The sequence below is a fragment of the Podarcis bocagei genome (assembly GCF_964188305.1).
Source record: "Podarcis bocagei genome assembly, chromosome: 1".
NCBI lineage: Eukaryota > Metazoa > Chordata > Lepidosauria > Squamata > Lacertidae > Podarcis > Podarcis bocagei.
In genome coordinates, this window is record NC_138125.1 from 78,000,934 (window position 1) to 78,022,096 (window position 21,163).

At 41.9% G+C, this 21,163-nt stretch overlaps 1 protein-coding gene across 15 annotated transcripts in view; it reads right to left on the reverse strand.

Moving 5' to 3' along the window:
* BRSK2 (BR serine/threonine kinase 2) overlaps positions 1-21,163 on the reverse strand; it is a 409,910-nt gene that overhangs the window by 128,194 nt on the left and 260,553 nt on the right. The window lies entirely within an intron of this gene.

Sequence of the window (21,163 nt, forward strand, 5' to 3'; positions counted from 1 at the left end):
CTTGTGTGCAGACATCTCAGAAGGGCCTACCATGGCTGACACCTTGCCTGCTCCTCCAGTGCCCACTACTACTTCCCTTTCTCCACTGGCTGTGGCCCTCTACCCACCAGTCTCCCTGTCATGTTTGTGAGTGAGCTAGCTTCCCTGTTGGTGGTCCTCTAAGACCATGAGGCAAGGGTGTGTGTGCTCATGTCCCTGGCCCATTGCAGTGATTGTAAGTCCACTCACAAGCTCAAGGGAGAATCTGGAGGATGCTCCAAGCTCTTGTGGGCTTACTCAGCAGCAGTCCTGAAATGAGTCGGGGAGCTGAGCAGCTGCTCGGTTTCTCCAGCCCATTACGGTGCTGTCGCCAGGTAAGCTCACCTGCCTCCCACAAAAAATCTGAAGCCAGGCCTGCTTCTCAGATATGCAAAGTTTACACAAACAAATTATTTCTAGAGGGGTTGCCATGTCATCTATTGCAGCGAAAACAACAAAGAGTTTTGTGACACCTTAAATCTACAAATTTATTGTGGCAAAAGATTTCATGGGTTAAGTGTTCCCACTTCATGTACATGAAGTGCTATCCTTAGTGGGCACTTACATGCACATAGATGCAGAGAAACCAACAGCAACATTAAACAATAAAAAATACAAGCCTACAGCAACCTTTTCATGTTTATGAAGATAACTACTCCCCCCCTTAAATAAGCTAAAAGTGGTAGTCAGAAATCCTAAAGTAAAACTCTATCTCTCCCAGACTTTCCCCTCTCTCCTTTCACCATGTGCCTCCCCAAATCTGCTCTTGAGCATTGGGAGAACCTCAGTGCACGGAGGAGAAGAAATTGGACAATCTCCTTACTGTTACATTGAATACAATTTCTGAAGTCTTATGGATGAAGAATGCCTCCAGTTGAACTCATTTACTCTTAAACATCCTCCATTCATTTAATAATACTGAAATTTCTTTCATATGGTATCCAAAGCTTCAAAGTCTGATGTGCAAATTCTGAGGAAAACCCAACTATATCATGCTAGAACTATTTTGATACCTTCTTACATTCAGAATAGAGGAAAAATGAGGGCAGATTTGCTAATCTCCTCTGCTGAACCAGAAGCCTTAATTAATTGAACACATGAAATTAGCAAATACCTGTTTTATTTTGTTTCACTAAGTGTCACTATGGGTGAATTTACAGGCCATGAACAACAGATTGGCAGGTACACTTATGTAATAACAAACTATTAATGCCCTAATTACATGGCCCAATGAATTGAGAGGGAAATCTAGAGGGACTGAGCACCTGGCTCTCAAGAAGCAGAATGATACAACTCCAGAAGGAATCCACTCTGAACTAAGTTTAGAAGCTGGTGGTGGTGGTACTATTATAGCTGCTGCATCCTGGCATGTTGTGTCATAACTTCCTGTGGATGGGCCATTGGCATGGGTCTGGAAAGAGTCAAAGAGGATCTGACACACTTTCCTAATGGCCAAAATTAGAAAAGCAGGAAAGCTGGTACAACGCTTGCCTGGCTCTAGGCCCCAGTATAGATTTCCCCATTCTACCTGCCATGGTTAGGATGTTACTTTGGCTGCAAGGCAGCAACAGAGATCACCACTTGTACTGTGCTACAGCTAAAGCACATTTTTGGGATCTATGCTACCCTGGGTCCTATAATAGGTTTAAAGTTCATATCTTATTCAGTCACACCACAATGCTGTCACATAGATTTCTGTAATTTCCTATTCCTAACAACAACTTCCCCAAATCTACCCATTAAATCTATGGAGATGAAGATCAGATATATCCAATATATTTCTGGTTGTGTGTGTGCGTGTGCATGCATGCATGCATGCAAATAGTTCTCTGGAAGATGTGCATTTCCTCTTTCCAGCATTGGAACATAAAACATTCAACATTTCAAAACAACAGTAACAACTAATCAGGACATCTCCTCAGCAGCAAGGCAAGTTCTCATCTTATACATTGTGGAGAAGACTTAGAGCACTTCTGATACTGGATCCTGACACGTGTTATGTTCATACCAATAATTTTCTCTCCCCTCCCCCCTTTTTTTTGTTCCAGAAAGGCCTGCAGCACATTTTCTTTGAAAAACCCCTGCTGTTGATGTCTGTGGCAACATGTCCAACCAGAGTGAGAGATGTGATGCTAGGGCTCTCTCAGGGCACTTCTTAGTTACTGTCCAAAAGCTTAAGATGAACAGGCACATAAAAACAGAGACTTATGCCTTATGTTGCTCAGACAAAGGCCTAAGTTATACTTTTTCTCTGATTCACTTTCAACACTAAGTGGAAGAGGAGAAGTAAAAGAGTAAATATTCACCTTCTGCAACAAACAATCCACTGCTAGGATCTACATATTTATAATTACTGTAAATTACACTAACTTTTTAATTTCTCAGTCATTAGCAAGTCACCCTCTATTTAGAGGGGTACCTGTTTTGCCTCTCCTCCCCCCTGAAAACAGACTAAGGATCTTGTGGCACCTTAAAGTTTTTTTTAAAAAACTGTATAAAGTGGACTCCACAAAAACCTAGGCTATAATAGATTGTCAGCCTTTAAGTTGTCACAAGACTCTCTGTTGAGTTTTCAAGCTACACTTATCCAATGCTTCCACAATTTAATAAAAAGGGCTAAAAACTTTCATATTAAAAACAAAGCAGTGATCATTACAAATAAAATCTACAAAGGAACGTGCATCTATAGTGTACAATTCTGATGGTTTAATGCAGGATGGTGTAAGTAATACTATAATGGTCAGAACAAACTCAATAAATGCTCAGTTATTCTGCAGAAATATCTATGTTTTTTCCTGGCACTTTATAGAATTCTGGATTAGGTTTGAATAATATTTTATGTAGTGAGAAGTCAATAAGAACCAAGAAAAAAGGTGTCTGATCAACAGTTTGCTCATGGGAAGAAGCTAGTAGGAAAACTTTATCATGAGCACTGATTGCAGTTGAATGTACCATGACATAACTTAAAAGAGTTCATTGAGTAATAGCATTTCCAACAGAGAATCGAAGGAAACTGCAACATGAGTCATTAAAAGGTGTCTGCCCATGCAGAGGTAATTTGTATTAGCTTTTGCTGGTTAAGTGGTGCACACAAAATCTACAGGAAGGTGATGAACACTAAATCCATGGCAAAGTGGCTCTCTGATTGCTTCTCCAGAGGCCCAGATGATAGTTCCCTATGACACCAAGAGAGACCTGAGTGCTGATTTGGTAAGTCAACAGGGCATTGGATTATCAAGTCTGCAGATAATAATAATAATAATAATAATAATAATAATAATAATAATAATAATAATAATAATAATAATAATTTTTTATAACCTGCCCATCCAGCTGGGTTTCCCCAGCCACTCTGGGTGGCTCCCAACAGATTAAAAACAGAATAAAACATCAAATATTAAAAACTTCCCAAAACAGGGCTTCCTTCAGATGTCTTCTAAAAGTCAGATAGCTGTTTATTTCCTTGGCATCTGATGGGTGTTCCACAGGATGGGTGTTACCACCAAGAAGGCCCTCAGCCTGGTTCCCTGTAACCTCACATCTCGCAGTGAGAGAACTGCCACAAGGCCCTCAGAGTTGGACCTGTGTCCAGGCAGAACAATGAGGGTGGAGACACTCCTTTAGGTATACAGGGCTGAGGCCATTTAGGGCTTTAAAGGTCAGCACCAACACTTTGAATTGTGCTTGGAAACGTACTGGCAGACCATTGTGCCATTGTGAACTCACTGCTAACTACTAACTCTTTGACACTCATTTCACTAAAGTGGTTATAAGAATCAGCCTTTCGCTCATACTATACAAGAGACAACAAAAGCACCCTTGAGCTTTTCCTATGCTTTTTACATCATATGTGAATGTCAGCATGGTTCCCAGCTTTTAAAACTGCATTAGCTAAATGAAAAAATTCCACTCTTCCATTTATTGTTCAGGCTGTTGCCTTAATCAGAACTAGTGATGAGTCCTGGTCTTCTTTTCCAAACCTAGCACCATACCCCTAAAATAAATGTGGCCTCTAGGCTCTAGGAAGGAAAGTATAAATGTTTCTTTCACCCCATCCAGAAAATAAGTTTGGGGTGGGAGTTGGTAAAAGGGAAATGCTAAGCACTGTTCCCTTCCTTCTAAGCCCCTCCTGAAACTGGCTCCTGGTTTTAGGATAAGTGACAGAAATATTACTCCTCCCCATAATCCCGAAGCTCCTTTCCAAAGGGGAAATGGAGGCAATGGTCTGCCTCTCACTGCTGACTTTGCCATTCAGTACTGGGGCAGTGCGTATATTTGCCCAAACCACAACATTATCTGCCCAGAGGTGCAGCACTTTCTGGCATCAGGAAAGGCAGGCTTGTTTGCTGAATGGGAGAAAGTAATTCAAGGACACCTCTCAAGTGGGAGCTAATCTCCCAATACCCACTTCCTTAGCAAGTTTGGAGTCTGGAATGGGAAGCATGTCCCCCCCCCCTCTGTGCTGTACCACTTTGCAGCCCTCTTACTTTGTCTAATGAAATTCAAGTGAGACTCAAAGAGCCAACCCCAGTCTGCAAAGCACTGAGCTTCTTTCCTGGCCACACCTAAATGGGATGGAGTGCTGAAAACCATATTTTACAGTAGAGATGTCAAAGAAGCTAGGCCTGGATAGGAGCTTCAGAAGTTCATATTTCTCACCTCAGAGAAATAATAGCATTATGAGGTTCTAATTCTTCTACAGCTCAGATTAAAATCTAAGACACAAAAGAATTCCTGCTTAGTCATATAACCCTCCACTTCCCTTTCCTTTAACAAGACCCGGCAGCTAGGGCAGTAGCAATGTCATTCCAGCTGTGGGAACACGGAAAGAATAAAATCAAGTCTCTCCCTCCTGCCTCTCTCTAGAGGCATTGGTAGCGTGCAAGGACACAGGCATTAGTGGCTCTTGGGAAATTTAGTCTTCTCAGAAGCTACTGCAATGGCAATAGCAGTGGCAGATCTGATCTTCCTCCATTCATCATCATGTGGCTGGAGGACCGCTTTAAGTTCTGCCCTTGGCAGGCAGGTTTTGTTTAAAGGGCAAAGGTTGCATTGGGGATATTATTATTATTATTATTATTATTATTATTATTATTAGGAAGGGGAGGCAGAGGTAGGAAACTTCTGAAGCTGGGTTGGTTTTGGGGTGGTGGTGGAATTCAAACAATTTTGGATTTTCTTGGATCTAGCCTGACTTGTTTGCTGAGCCAAATCTAACATAAGCTAAAAGCAGGAAGTTGTCTGTCAGTGTTTGATAGATCCACTAGGGACTGATTTTAATAAAAGTCTATTTTTCATGAGTGAAAATAATTTCTGTCTTACATAACATAGGCCCTAAAAACACTTCCAAACCAGCATGTCTAGTGATTATATCAGAACACCCAGAGAGTTCTTCCATTCCTGAATTGGCCCCTGCTTTCTTTGTGACCTTCAACAAGTCAATGATTTCTCTATGACTTACGGTACATCCCCCATTGGTGACATGAGATATTTGGTAAAATTGTAACAGCTATCAACTCTGGATTGTACTACCTGGAAACAGGGGAAATCAGACTCTGCTAAAATTGCAAGAACATGAGGATAATAAATTTCACCTGCCTTTGTCTTTGCTCTCTCAAATGAAATGTCTGTCTGTATTTATTATTGCTTTCCCATGTAACTGAATTAAATACTGAAAGCCAGGGATAATGACAAGATCTCTATCCAGATTGCTGTGGAAATTGATACAATGTCATTGTTAACTCTTTCCCCATTCTATAGAAACATTGCAAAGACACTGTGTAGCAGTTCTATCAAAAGCTTAAAGTGTAGCCATGTTTCCAAAATTATCTCTGCAGCAGCGAATGTCTGCCTAAGAACAGGATTTCACATTTCCAGGGAAACACCAGTGGTTGATATAGGGCAGACAGAGACTGTAGTAATTCTATCACTGGATTGGTTAGGAGAACACAGTGGAAATCCATGTAATCACACAATCAGTATGAAGCCTCTGAAATAAAACCAAACAGATCTTAAGTACGGGATACAACCGTGCATTCTTTCCCTCACCTTTGCCAACGATTGGTACCACTTTTATGCCTCCTTGCACCAGGAAACCCACATATTGCTTTCTGGCTCCAAGCCAGGAAGGATGAGAGTGGAGCCCTGCAGGGCTGACTGCTTTAATGCAGATACAATTATCAGAGAGCAAGACAAGCCTCAAACTGCTAGGCTGGAGAGAGGCTCCAGGAGCCTGCAGTAAACCGGAATCATGGAGTGACATTTGCATAATGTTAAAAAGACACATCCATCTGCCACACAAATCCCAGTCCCCAAGAGAGGATTCCAGATTTGTTTTTTTTTTGTCCCCCTTTTCTGCAAGGGGCTTTGTCCAGGTCATGGCAGAAGCATTTGGCCAGAGAGAGGGGTCAGAAATGACTTCAGAGTGGACACAAAGGCATATCACTTGCTTTATGACCTTGCAGGTGCCAATTAGAGGTTTTTAGGGTCTAAGCAGGGAGTTGATTAGCTAGTAAGATGCTTCACTGACTCTGCTAATGAAAGAGACTAACACAAAGGCAACATTTCCCTTAGCAGGAACAATGCAAAATCTTCACTTATGTCCTCACCTCCAGCCCTTTTCCTCCAGGAGAACTGGCTTCTCTTTGCTTTAAGCTCAATTCACATGCATGGATGTCAGTGAGAAAACAGCACTTTATTTCCAATATCCTAACTCACAACACAATCTGCAGAGCCCACCCTATGTTTCTAAGAGGCAAATGCCTGTCTCTTATGGATGCTCCATATTTCTTTTACATTCATTTTCCTCACTTTTTGGTGACTGAGTTAGTTGAGAAAAGATGGAACTGCAAATGTTTGCTCCATAAATGGATAGAAACAGAAGCTAGTGTTACCTTATTCTGTCCGTCTGTTTCACACTCACTCCCAGCAGGCCCTTCCTTATACAGTAGAAAGCTGAAAGGCTGTCCTCTCCACAGAGGCAGTAGGAAGGGATGGGGGAACTGGGTAACATTTCCAATCACTCAGGCCAGGGAGTGCAAAAGTAAATTTGAAATTGCCAGCATCAGCCTAAATACTGAGATACAAATCTTAGTTCCCACACCCTCCTCCTCCAGTTCATGGCCAGCTTGCACAGCAACTGATTTAACCACAAGGCCCTTGAGCTGGTACTCAGAAAGGTACAGAGTGCCCCAATACAATTAATAGGTTTTTGCTTGGAATTCCAAGCACTATCTCTGAGTATTGTAAATGCCAGGGAAAGGCCATTTATCCCTCCCCCCTCAACCCACCATTAGATGACTCTTTGTCACATCATGGGAATTTTCAAACGATTCAAGCCATGTTTGAGTTGATGATCAACATGCATTTGAGGAATCACTTAATCAACTGAAAAAGCATAGGAGGGGAAACATAATCTGAAGTAGGAGACTTCCTCCATACATGTTATGGGTCTATGATGCTTGCTTGTGATATATTGGAATAAGGAAAGTTCACCATAACAAAGCTCCATTGCTAGTGAAGCAGCACAACCCCTATGCATGACAATGTAATTTTATAACAACAAATTATAATAAATTCTGCTTTTGTTTAGCATTTCTAGCCTTACTTACACAGCTGTCCCAGCTCAGAATCACTACTTAATACATCATTACATTCAACTATTTTCATTTTAGCCACCAATAAGAAAGCCAACATGTTCAAGTGTGGCATCTATCTGCAGTGCATGTCTCTTTAAATAATGCCTGGTCTGAAGGCAGGCAGCCATGATGAAAACTGACAACATGGATTTATTAATTCAGCATGTAGGATAATCAGCTGTCCAATAGTACATGGCAAATCAACCATCTGACATACAGCTCTGTGACAACACTCAGCAGAATTAGCCTCTCCAGAGCTGGAACCCAGATCTGTCTCCAATACAATACCTTCCACAGCAGTAATGTTGGGGGAACTTTCAGCACTGACCTTCCTTTAACTTACCTCACCAAAACCACTAACCAAAACCACTCAGGGACAGGAACTCTCATTGGAGCTAAGCAATTTTTAAAAAAACAGATTTGTACAGCACTTTTCACCAAATGTTTCAAAGTGGCTTACAGAAGAATATGAAAAATACAAATGGAGGACATTCTGTGGAGTTGGGCTCACAATACTGAATACATGAGTCATGCTTCTGGTCCATGGGGGACCACTAGTAGTGCTCCCCCCAGATTATCTCGATATCCTAGATTTTGTTATTCAGGGCTTTTACCAATACAAGAACCTTGAACTTGGCCCACTAGCAGACAGGAAACCAGTAGGTCATTTAATTCATTATAAAAAATAAATTCCAAAAATCTGAGTTAAATATTTAAAAATCCAGTTAAAGTTTTAAACATCACACACACACCTTGTTTGCCCCTATGCATGCCTGTAACAAAGCGGGAGCTTGAAGGAGTAGCAGTATGTCTTCCTAACCTTTCAGCACTACAGAAAGGAGCGTATTATGTTTGAAATGCCTCAGTCTGATACTGACAGAAGCACCCACATTCAGACTCCCCCACCCCACGGTAATTCTCCTTCCATTAAAAATAAGTACATGCTGTTGAAACAAAATGACAATACTCAAGAGGATCCGTGACATTGTACAAGGAAAACAGAACCACCGCACACTATTATCCAGGGCCTCTGAGAAAAGCCAAAGGACAGCACATGCACAATCAAAAAGTCAAGTCTGCACTTTTCTCGCCCCGTCTGCTATGAAAGCAGGGGATGTGAGGGAAGGAAAGGCCTTGGCTGAAGTTGTGCCAAATGCGCTCCAGTGATTGATGAAGCTATGCTGACCTAGCTTTACCCCTCTTCCCCAGTGGAGTTTCAACAGACTTGGTTATAACTGGCAGAGTTACCCACACCTGCAACATACCCTGTTTCTTTTCTTGGACTTCAGCTGCAGCAGCAGAAACAATGTTTGGGTTCAAGCTCAATGAGCTTTTTAAACAGATGTGGAAACCAGGAGGTGGAGTAATATGGGAGAGATGGGGAAGAAACCCTCCTAAATCAAATGTGTTTGAGGAATAAGTTGTGCATGAACTCAGACCCTGCAGACTCCTTAGCAATGCCTCTTACCATCTCTTGCAAGCACTGTACTGAAAGGGAACCTAGGGTACCAGTACATAGGAATGACACCTTTTCTAGGCCATTGCTATTCAAATGGTGTGTGTATGTGCTGCATCATGTGACTGATTATGTGGGGCAGGGCTTACCTGTCCCCCATATTTTATTCAAGTTGGCACCCTTGCATGGCTCACAGATTGCCCAAGGTATGCAAGGTGAGAGGCTCAGAAGCAGGCAAGTGGCTGCGCAGTTCTTCATTGGAAATGAATATGTGAAAGAATGCTGGGCAGGGAGAGAGGAGAGGCCGAGGAGCAGGAAAGGAGGGGAAAGGCCCAGGAGCTCCATTGTTTAGTGGTGTGTGTCACCTAGTTCACTTTCCCCCAGCAATGGTTCCCTCCATATGTTGTTGGACTCCAGCTCCCATCAGCTGCAGCAAGCATGGTCAATGGTCAGGGATTATGAGAGCTGAGGTCCAAAACATATGGAAAGCATCAGGTTAGGGAAGGCTGACCTGGAGTACCAAAAATGCTAATACTGTGTTCCTGCCCCATTCCAATAAGCATTATGTACATAGGTTAAAAGCATCCAGACAAGCCTACCAAAGTTCATCACTGCAGATATTTAAAAAGAGGTTAAAGGCTTTACTATTCCAGCAAGCTTTTATGGGATAAACAATTTTTAGATTTGAGTGTTTGGCCTATTCTAAATGGATGCACTTTGGTGGTTTAAAAAAATGAACTTATAAAAGAGAGAGAAAATCATGATATGCATCCTATGAACAGAGAGGGGGAAATCCATGGTTTCAGGCTAAGTGCTAAAGTGGAAATATAGAGGCTGGATGAAGTGGGTTCCTTGAAAAGACCTGTGTAGGATGATTCCAGTCATGCTCACTACCTGGTCCCACAACCACTGTTGCTTTCGTTGTGGGCTAGTATGTACAGCTGAAGGACAAATGAATTCCACAGGCCTGATTATGTTTTCCATCCCCTTTCAAAAGCAAAACTACCTTCTTATCCTTTGCCATAGTTATACATCATATAGGTATAAGAATTGCCCTGTATAGAGAAGAAGGCCTTGCTGATATTTCAGATGTCAGCCTGCAGATACATGGCTATTTCCAGAGCATGCCATAGGCCAATTTTCACAAGTTGCGGTGTTTTAAAGCAGCTGTTTTGTTCTGCTGCCTAGCACTGCTGGAGTTCTTTGTTGCTCCCTTTCCCCCATTGTGTCCAGAATCACTTTCTGCCCTCTGAGAAAGTCAGTGCAGCAAGATCCCTTGCCATCTCATGCTCACACAGCTTCCCCCTCCCAAGCATCCTGAGCTGTGCACAGGGTTGCTGAGCAAATATTGAATAATGTGTGTGAATTTGCACTCACATACACTCACACAAACCTTTATATGACAGAGCTTCTTCCCCCTGCCCCCACCCCAAAGACCTTTGCATGATTACACATCCCCATGCAGCTGTAGAGAGGATGGCAGAAATAGCTATATTTTCAGCTCAAACCTTTCACTGGCTGTTATTGTATGCAACTCAGGCTGCACAGTATGAGACCACAAAGAAAAGCAAGCACGCATACACGGGCAGAAAGGAAGGCAAAAATTATATCACAAAATAGGCCTCTGTTTTGACAGCAAAAAAAGCTGTCTGTGCTCAGCCCAGAACCACCTCGGGCTCACTGTGTGACAAAGGCAATGACAACAAACTTCCTGGACCCCCTCAGTGAAAACATCATCATCCCCTGCCTTGTAGAGACAGCCAGAACAGCAGCAGCAGCAAATCTTCCCATCAGTGCTATTGCCATCCAGGATCCTACCTGGCAGGGAGCTGAGTGATCAAAGCAGCCAGGAAAGATCATTTTGTTTTCAGGTTATATAGCCTCTCCTGCTTCCCCCACATACTGCCACCCACACATCCCTCTCATTAGTGGGGACAAGGGTGACATTTTGCCAGCCAATCAATATCAAGCAGATGCCAGTTCTAGGAGGAAAGTATAGGGGAAGCCACAGAAAGCACAGTCCTCTAGCCACTGGTGTTTATGGCTTTCTGAATTATCCTTGGCATGCACACGCGTGCACGCAAACACACATAGGTGCACACACCATCCTCGCCCTGCCCAAACTCATCTCTTTCTGTAAGAGAATGGCTTTTTTAGGAGTCTCATTTTTGTGGTTGCATTTTACCAAGTGGAGGAAAGCCAGCTTGGGGCACCTCCTTCACCTGCTTGCAGAATTACTCCAGTTTGCTAGAGGTTGGCTACCCAAACAGTCCACACCCTCCACAGTTTGTTTTGCCTACAAGGAGCCCTTAAGTCGTATATGTTTCCCTGTTTCAAACAATTTACAAATCTTGTTCCTTGCTGTTCAAAACCATGCAGTTGGGTGACAGGCGGCAATGAACCTGTGCACTCGGAGTGCAGAGGTCAAGTAGGGTACACCTGCTCTCCATCCAAAGTCATTCTGCCTAATTTTTTTTTTTTTACTTTTTCTTCAGTGTTATTTCAGTTTGTCAAATGCCACAGCAGCAACTTCTGTCAAGTGCAAAATAGCAACTTTCATAACATTTGCTTTGCTTCCCCAACCATGCCAACTTCCATCCTGCACTTTTACTGCTTTGTTGTTTGTCTTACAGCATGGTCAACAAGACTTACTCTCATAAGGGTATTTAGGGTGGCATCCTTAATTCTGTACCAAGAAGAAAACCATGGGAGTGATTCTAGAGCATGGCCAGCAACCATGGGGCCCTCCAGATGTTGCTGAACTACAAATCCCATCAGCACAAGGCAGCATGATAGCCAAGGATGATGGATGTTGTAGGCCAACAACCTCTGGAGGGCACCACATTGGCCCTACTGCTACGGTCTCCTTACAGAGAGAAATGCCATCAGCCAAGTCTCTCATGCTGGTTTAGAAGTAATCCTTAGGATGCTGCTAACAGTGGATACATTGGCTCCTCCACTCTGCTCCAGAGACCATGCTGGGTGTAAATATCCCAGTATCCCTCTCTCTTACATTCTGTGGAACTGAGCCTACTCTGTTCCTCCAATTTGCCTGGCCTCCAGTCTACAACCTATGAAAGCACCCACAACAACATATAGTTCTTGTCACCATTTTAGCCTCCATCCTGGTGGCCCCTCCCCCTCCCCAGGCCATGCTGGTTTCCTGCCCCACGGGAGAGTATGGCCTGATTCAACATCACAAGCAGAATTTGCAGTAGCTTCTACAATGTGGGTCAAGTGGGTCTAAATGTCAGACTCTACTTATGGGCAGACAAGTACAAAAAGGAAGAAAGAACTTGTTTGTCATGAGCAACGAGCTGCCATAGATAGTCTTCAAAGTACATATATGCCACAAAATCCTTTACATATGTTATAGATTGCCTGAGGGCTCCGAACGGAGGGAGGCTGTTTCTCTTTCAACATTATGATTCCAATGCAGAGCACGTCTGCCGCCATTTTCAAACCACATCCAAAGTGATTTTTATTTTATTTTTTGTTCTTTCTAAATTACAAAAAACTATTCTTTAAAGTCCTTGTACATATTATATTCAAACCAACAACAACCCACTTGCCAGGCTTCTTTGCCTAAAGAGGTATGTATATCAGTCAGAAATGTAGCAGTTTTTAGAAACTTTTTGCAGCATGAGGATGGAGTAACAGGGAAAACATCATCTGCTAAATTTCTGCCTGTTGCACAACCATTAAAGTAGCTTGTAGTCTTGATGGGATGAGGTGAAGTGAGATGGAAGGCAACCCTAGCCTGCATTTACCATTTCAACAGGAAATCTCAAAGCCACATTTTGTTTTTTGTTTTTGCAACAAGAAAATAAGAAAAAAATTCACACAAGATGGGAAATCAATTTCCCAACCAATCCTACTGTGAAACGTAAGTTAAGCCAAGGATTTGTTTCTACTGGAACGCACAGAATCATAAATATCTTCATTTTTAATGGAACCCAGGTTCTTATTACAACAGGTTTTGCTGCAGCAAAGCCGCGAGAGTGGAATGTGGCTGTCAATGGGTTAAAAGGGAATCTTATTCTTCCACTTTCCTTGCTCTGGCACCCTGCATTTTCTTTTAGCACAGTCGGTCCTTTTGGGTTCCAAGACCCACTAAACACCAAGGGCTCAAGCTGAGCATTTTAGCTGCTTTGTTCGACAGAGCAATGCAGGGGCACAATATATCTTCACACAGGGGCCACCAGTGCAGCTGTGATGATTAAGACATCAGCATCATTAAGAGCTGCTGCCTCTGTGCAGTCAGCTCTGTCTAAGCCGCCCACCACCATGCCATACCAGAGCTGCCCACCTCTCCCTGGAGGGTCCCCACAGCTAGTTGCGCTCTGTGCTTGCACATCTTCACTCACACACAGAGCATATGCTCATTAATCATTTGGGATCCAGCTGCTGCTGCTGCTGCTGCTGCCACCGCCTAGAAACTAAGGGTATCATCTCTTTGAGGCTATATAAAGATTCTTTCCTCTCCTCCCCAGCATGCCTTTTAAAACAGAGAACCTTATTTCGGGTCACTAAATGACATGGAGGAGGAAATAAACACAGGGATATAAGAGGAGGGGGAAATAATAACAAGGTGAGTTTCCAAAGAGATGCACGTGAGGATCCCTATATATTCCTTAATGGTAGATACTGGTGGCGCTGTGGTCTAAACCACTGAGCCTAGGGCTTGCCGATCGGAAGGTTGGCGGTTCAAATCCCCGCGGCAGGGTGAGCTCCCGTTGCTTGGTCCCAGCTCCTGCCAACCCAGAAGTTTGAAAGCACGTCAAAGTGCAAGTAGATAAATAGGTACCGCTCCAGCGGGAAGGTAAATGGCGTTTCTGTGCGCTGCTCTGGTTCACCAGAAGCGGCTTAGTCATGCTGGCCACATGACCCAGAAAAACTGTCTGCGGACAAACATCAGCTCCCTCGGCCAGTAAAGTGAGATGAGCACCGCAACTCCAGAGTCGTTCGTGACTGGACTTAACTGTCAGGGGTCCTTTACCTTTACCTATGTAACTAGTATGCTGTCTACTAGACAGCAACATAAAATGACTTTTTCTCGTTCCAAAAGTGTCCCAGACTAGTAAATTGCTAGAACATCACTACAGATATGCAGCTGAAGAATCATAGTGCTTGGGTTAAGAATCCAGCCACCCACAATATTCCTCTGTAAGTCTGAGCCACTGTGGCAGGCTAGTTGATAATAAGGGAGCAAAAAGGAAGCCCTGTGGAGGACAAAGGTTAAAGAACAAGAGCTCGGCTGAGGCTCTGATACGCAAGTTCTGGAATACAAATCAGTCACTGGAATGCAGCTGAAGGCCACTGCGCTACATCCAATTTTGATTCCCAGGCCTCATAGGTTTATGATATAACACCCATGTGGCTGTGTTCTCTGTTTTCCCCATGACATATTCTTTTTCATCAATGCACCTGTAAACATGCATCACAAGGAAGGAGGACTGCCAGCATTAAAAAGCCACGAGAAGAATGCCCCGAAACGAGTATTCTGGCCCAAGCTTTCCGATATTCCTTAAAAAGAGAAAGAAGGAAAAAATGCCCACAAATAATACATTTGGCTTTCTTCCCCTTTAGCAATAAACTATTAACAGAAACCCCAAACACATTTCCTAGATGGTCTCTATAGGGCTAGTGGAAACATAATTAGTAGGGGTTTTTTTTAGTGGGAAAGGAAAGCTTTCACTCTTTATGATTCCAGGAGATGATGGGCTGCAGGGCAATCATTAAATATTACAGGACTGTGATAAAATGGCTCCGGTTGGCAATACTGGGCCAGTTTTATGGTTCAGTAGAGATGTAGCTACTCCACCTATTGATCAGAGTCCATAAGGTTAATATCTTTCCAGTAGTCCCTTATCCTCTACGGTATGTTCTCCCCAGCGAAGCTCACCTGGAGTCAGCAATGTTATATTTTGGCACCAGGCCAAATCTTTATCCTCAGGCATTTCACTGTTGAAGTTTTCTTACCTGCCACTGTACAGCTTTGTTGTTTGATTTTAATGGTGGATCATACTAACATGTTAATCTTTGGATAATATGGCAACTTTTACCTGATTTTTTATTGAATGCATTTAGTATTTTAGTTATATTAGCAAGTCGCCTTGAGATCCTTGTTATATAAGGCAATGGATAAATAAGGCTGTCGTCATCATCATACAGTTTCTGCAGGCCATCCCCCAATTTATTTTCCACCAACCTGGGCCTTAAGGTCCATGGAGACAGAAATGTGTCACTTGTTGCCTGAGAATGTTGAGAGCTAAGAGATACATTTAGAAAACCTTAGAAATGTCTTAACACAGAAATAGACATGCCCCTAACAATTCTCAAATTACATTGAACACATATCTACCGGCATGCATCTTAAGAGCCATGACAGTAAATAGTAAAACTGGAAATTGACTTTAATGCTCACAGACAAGCAGGAAACTAAAAGCATCACCAGGAATCAATATGCATTGTATTCCTAAATGAGGACATGGCTGCTGGTGGTGCACAATCTGTAATACACTGTATCCTGGGCTCTGGAGGTGATCACGAGAAACAGAGAAGCTGAGATTGTGGTGGAAAAGTTAAGACAGTAATAGTGGATACTTCTTTTTCAAATATTTTATTTTATGACCAGGAAGTAACCTGAAATCTATATTCTGGGGCCCAACAAGCTTTTCACGAAAGGGCGCACTGTAAACCCTATGAGCCTAAGAGCAACAGGAGATTTGCACATTTATTAAAAGTTACAGTATTCGGTTTATTTATATGCAGAGTCTACAATCATGATTAGCACCACAAGCCCACCAGGACTTTGGAAATCTGTTTCTTGAACAATATGGGAATTTCAAATAGAGTTTGCAATAGCACATGGGGGTCTATTGCTCAAAGGAAAAAGAAAACATTCCCATTGGAGACTTGCAAGTTCTTGGGATCATCTAGACTAGTTCTCTGGTTTCTGACTTCAATCACAAAGGATGCCAAGTAAAAAATGACAGGCTTGCAATTATGTAACATGGAATTTGACCCCATAATTATTATTTTTATCCAAAAGCGTTGAGTCAAATTTGAGTCACCAGCAAACAGCAACATTTCATGAAAGGGGGCATATTTTTGCTTGCTTTTTGGCCTTAAGAACAGGTTAGAAGAAGCCCTAGAACAATGCACGGGGTGGGGTGGGGGGAGAGAGAGATTGCTCCATCAGGTAAGCAGAAATGCTTGTGCTGACAGAACAATCTCCTCATCTTGAATTCCACCCATAGGTTTGCACAGTTAAAGTGGATTTAAGGGCAATACATCCATTTTTTTAAAACTACTTCTTGCAGTTTGGAAAGTGACAAGGAAATACACTGAAAAGTATGGGAAGAACCAAAGTATAATGGGAAGATATGTAAACACACTGCAAATGAAGATGAATGCAGAATTAATGTTCCTTGCCATATAACCACAATGTAAAAAAAATCAGAATGAAGGCTCAGCAGAGCATAGTCTAACCGCCGTGTAAGCTTTATGCAAGCAAATCAGGATAAATGCCAACTGAAAAGGCTGTTGGGAGAAGCTAGTCTAGCTCAAAAGGAGAAACCACACAAGAGATATAAAGCTTTTGGCTAAAAATCATCCTCATGGTTTGGCTACTAAAATCCTGTTGACTTCAGTACAATATAAATGGCCTCAGAAAGGGGACTTGGCTATATTGGCAAAGAAAAAGTGCTTTATATGTGTTGTATATACATTATAACACTGTGACACCAGATGGCACTGTGGAGTTCTGTTTTTGCCAACCCGGTTTCTCATACAAAGTTTACAACTCATTAAAATGGAAAGCTTCTTTGATGTGTCTTGATCTAGCCAGAGTGTACAAGAAGTAGCAGCTTTGTACAGCAGCAGTACAAGAAGTTGTGCTGACTTGCTTTGCCTAGTTCATAAAAGACTCTGAATTATGCTGGCTTTCTTTTGCTTGACACATGCATCGTTTCTTCTTCAAGTGGAGAACAGGGAGCACCTCAGTAAGTGGATTAAATGGGTTGCCTTGCTTCAGCCGCAGTTTCCTTAAGTGCTACTGTGTCCTCCACTGAACTGCTGTTTTGTAACGTTTTGGAGGTGAAGCACATTCCATAGGGAACTGCAACAGCTTTCCCCTCCCATTGCAACAGCAGTTTAGAGGGGCTTTCATCCGCCCTCTCGCTCCACCAGGAGAAAGACTTAAAAATCATATGCTAAAACCATTGTTAATGACATTGCTGGCCTTTCTCCTGCTCGTGTACCTATACCCAAAAAGACCTTTAGGAGAGAGAAGCCATTACCTGCAATCTATGCTACGTGCACGTCACTGTGCATGATTGCTGATCAGTGCACACCCTGCTGCATTTCCCCCCAAAGGGCAGTAATGTAAATGCTGCAGAGGATTTAGAGCTGCACTCATAATTCATAATAAGCACAAGCTGAAGCCTCACTTTCTATGCTGCTATTTTGCAGTTACTGTAAAAGCTCGTTCTACAAATAAAGGGAAAGGGTGTATTCCCAAAGCTGCTATAGCTAATATAGATGAACACACTGAAGCCTCTCTAGAAGGAAACAGAAGTCAAAGATAAGTCAGGGGAGCTTTACCAGACAGTATCACATGTGGAACACAAGCTGAAAATCTTCTTCTTCATTTGTTAAATCAGGGTGAGATCAGGCAGTGCTTGGTTTTGCAAATGAGAAATTATGAACTTCATGCCTATCTGAAACTCACGTCCTCCTTCATGGAAGTTTGCCCTGGGCACATTGTTTATTTATTTATGAAAAATATTTATATACCACTATTTCATAAAAAGTCCTATTCTTGAATCAGAAACTAGATTTCAATGAACACAAGGATGAAGATGAAATCTCACTCAGTGTATGGATTCACCAGCCTTTCCCAACCTGGTGCCCTTCAGATGTTGTGAATCAAAACTCCCACCAGTGCTGACCTGCACAACACTGACTAGGGCTGATGAGAGTTGCAGTCCTGAACATGTGCAGGACACTAGGTTGGAGACGGCTAGGCTACATTATAAACATATATCACTTCTTGCATCCCTTTAAGTGTCAAGGTGCCTTGCAATTGGATTTTGATTTTATAGTAAAATCCACACAACAGCACAACCCTAGGCATGTTTAGTCAGATGTTAAGTCTCAATGGGCCTTACTCTCAGCTGCATGGGATTGCAAACTAAGTCCTCGTTGAAGATATGCCCTAAGAAGAACTAAAACTAGTTATGTCTAGGAAACTGTTATCAAAGGAAATGACCAGTCCAATCCATGAAGGAAACTTCATGTTTTGACCTCTAGCAGAGTCAAGAAACATGTGTTAAGAGGCAAGTGAAGTCCTCAATGTGAAACTGGCTAAGAAAGCTTTCCTAACAACAACTTTTGGAGGTGGTGAATGGTGATCTTAAATGGGGCCCTTGCATTGTCTCCCCACATTTGTTACACTCCCTCCCCTATGGACAGCATTTCTCTAGCCTTTATTTGCTTTCCTCCCACAAATCACTCATTAGCTACACTATGATAGTGAAGCAAGAACAGTGGTGTGGTATCAGTAGCAATAGGAGGTAAAATATGAGGATCTTATATTTTCTCGTCAGGAAATAACAATAGCTAAAGCATGGGGAGACTTATTCTACATGAAATACTTGGTTGGAAACATCTGATCTTTTTCTGTCATTGCACTGGTGTCCCTTGTTGGTAAGTGTGACAAGCAGACAAGCAGAACACTACAATAGAGTGATATAGTTATTAAGGTAAAATAATAGTAATGTGGAAATGCATTGAAATGTGTATGGAAACTGAGTGGAGAAAGAGCATAGAATCCTTGACAAAGGCCAGCTCTGTCAAACAGAGAAATAACAACATTTAATTTGCACCAAATAAATATACCATGAAGCGTATGAGCAAATCACATCATCATCATCACCATCACCATCACCATCACCATCATCTCACCTTATTCCCCAAACTGGGATTTAAGGCAGCTCACAAAATTAAAAGAAATAGAGATAAAACACACATAGCTAAAAATGTGTAAAAGTTTATTGTCAAAACTATCTATGGAATTAAAACAATGTAAAACATTAATATGCAGATGATGATGATAATAAAAAACCAGTACAGCACAGTATTAAGAATCCTTTTCTTAAAAGCAGTAAGTCCCTAAAAGCCTGCAAGAAATGAAGACTTACCTGCCAGTGGAAGAACAACAAGGAGGGAGCCAGTCTAGCTTCTCTAGGTTAAAGCATACTGGCAAACACACTAAACTGGTAGTGATTGCCAAGCTGGGGGAATCCTTACGTATTATGGTCTGGTTGGTGCCCTATACTAGTGCCTGTCTGAGAACCACCATGGGTTACATGACCGGTGGGCTATAAATGTAAAAAAGTAAATCCAATATGGAATGGAAGTTTTTGTGAACATTTTACATGTGGAAGTTTGGTCCAATAAACACCATCTTTGCCCATTTTATGCCTGTCACTCGCAGCACAGCATCAGCTTTCTTTCTGTCAAGGAATATGGAAGTAAGAGGAGGAATGAGACAGGACTCCCTGCCCAACCCTAGAGAGTGGTGGTGCTTTTGTTTCTTGCAGTTTTGCAAAACTCCAGACTATTCTCCCTCGCCCAAGAAAGCATCATAATGTAAAACATTGCTTTGGGGCTGGAGATAGAAAAACTAGGACACCACAGTTTGGAAAATGCTCAGTGCTGCATAAAATATTCACTATCAAATGAAACAGGTTTACCCAAAGGAAGGGATGCCAGGGAGGGAAAGGAGAAGGAAGGGGAATAAATTTAACTGTCCTGGACTATGGATAGTTACTCCACAGTCTCATTAATTACTGCAATTTCATGTATCTTAGGAAATATGTATTTCAGTGGTAGTTCCAGTAATATGCCTTATTGTATAACCATAAATCAAAAGAGCATAAAATTATTAAAACAGTTACAAAAAAACAAGGAATAAAAGAGTTTAAACAAGGAAAAAGAAACATTTAAAAATTAATAATGATAAGAAATACCTATATGTGCCCTTCTGGTTCACATACTGCTTTTTCCATGATATTGCAAGCCTGTGTGTACCCCAAAATGGACATAATATTTTACCATGAATAAAACATATTACTATTTCTCTTTCTATTTAGGAATCACCTAATAAATTCAGTGCTGCTGCTTCTTGTCTGCTGAATGTAAACAGTATACATTCTAGGATACATCGAATAAACAGATTTCTGTGGATTTCAGTGCAAACTGACCAGATCACATCCCAGACTAACATGTGGATTGGAGTGTAATTATCCTTCAGATTTCATACTTATCTGAATTTTGTGGTACAAAAATGTATCGAAACATGTTTTAAGATGTATATTAGGATAAAATACATTTAGAAATGCAATTAGATTGAGATAAAAAAACATTTATTTAAACATGAGTTTTGTTATGTTAAAGGTGCATATTTCACGCAGACTTTTAAATAAATAAATGCAGATTAATGAAGAAATGGGACAGAATTGACTTAGGATGTCTGAACATGTTTGAAATCAATACAGACCAGAAATAGACTGATTCATACCTAATAGGAGCTACATTGTGTTACGGATTCATCCTTGTTAAACAAATGCAACTGTTTTGTGTAAGCATGACCAAGGATGCTCATTCTCCATATACTCTCTGTCATCTGTTCCTCAAAAAAAGAAGCCTGTGTTGGATGTTTCTGTCCAAGGCAATGAGCTTGCTGTTCCTCCATTCCCCAGCATAATTGCAAAATGTATAATAATGTTACTGTCTAGAACATAGCAGCCATGTAGTGGGGTTGCAGAAGGGGCAAAGCATTGTCAAGTAGAGTTATCCATCATGCATGTGTTCCATAAGCTTGGGGAAATATGTTGAACAATGCCAGTCTCTTCAAAGGCAGCCTTATTTCCTTGTCAGAAGGCAGCAAAGCAAAGCAAAGGTCAAACGATAGAGTAATTCCAACTCTTCCCCATGTCTCCTCAATGCCACTCTCTCCTCATTTCCCTTCTACAGCATCTCAGAA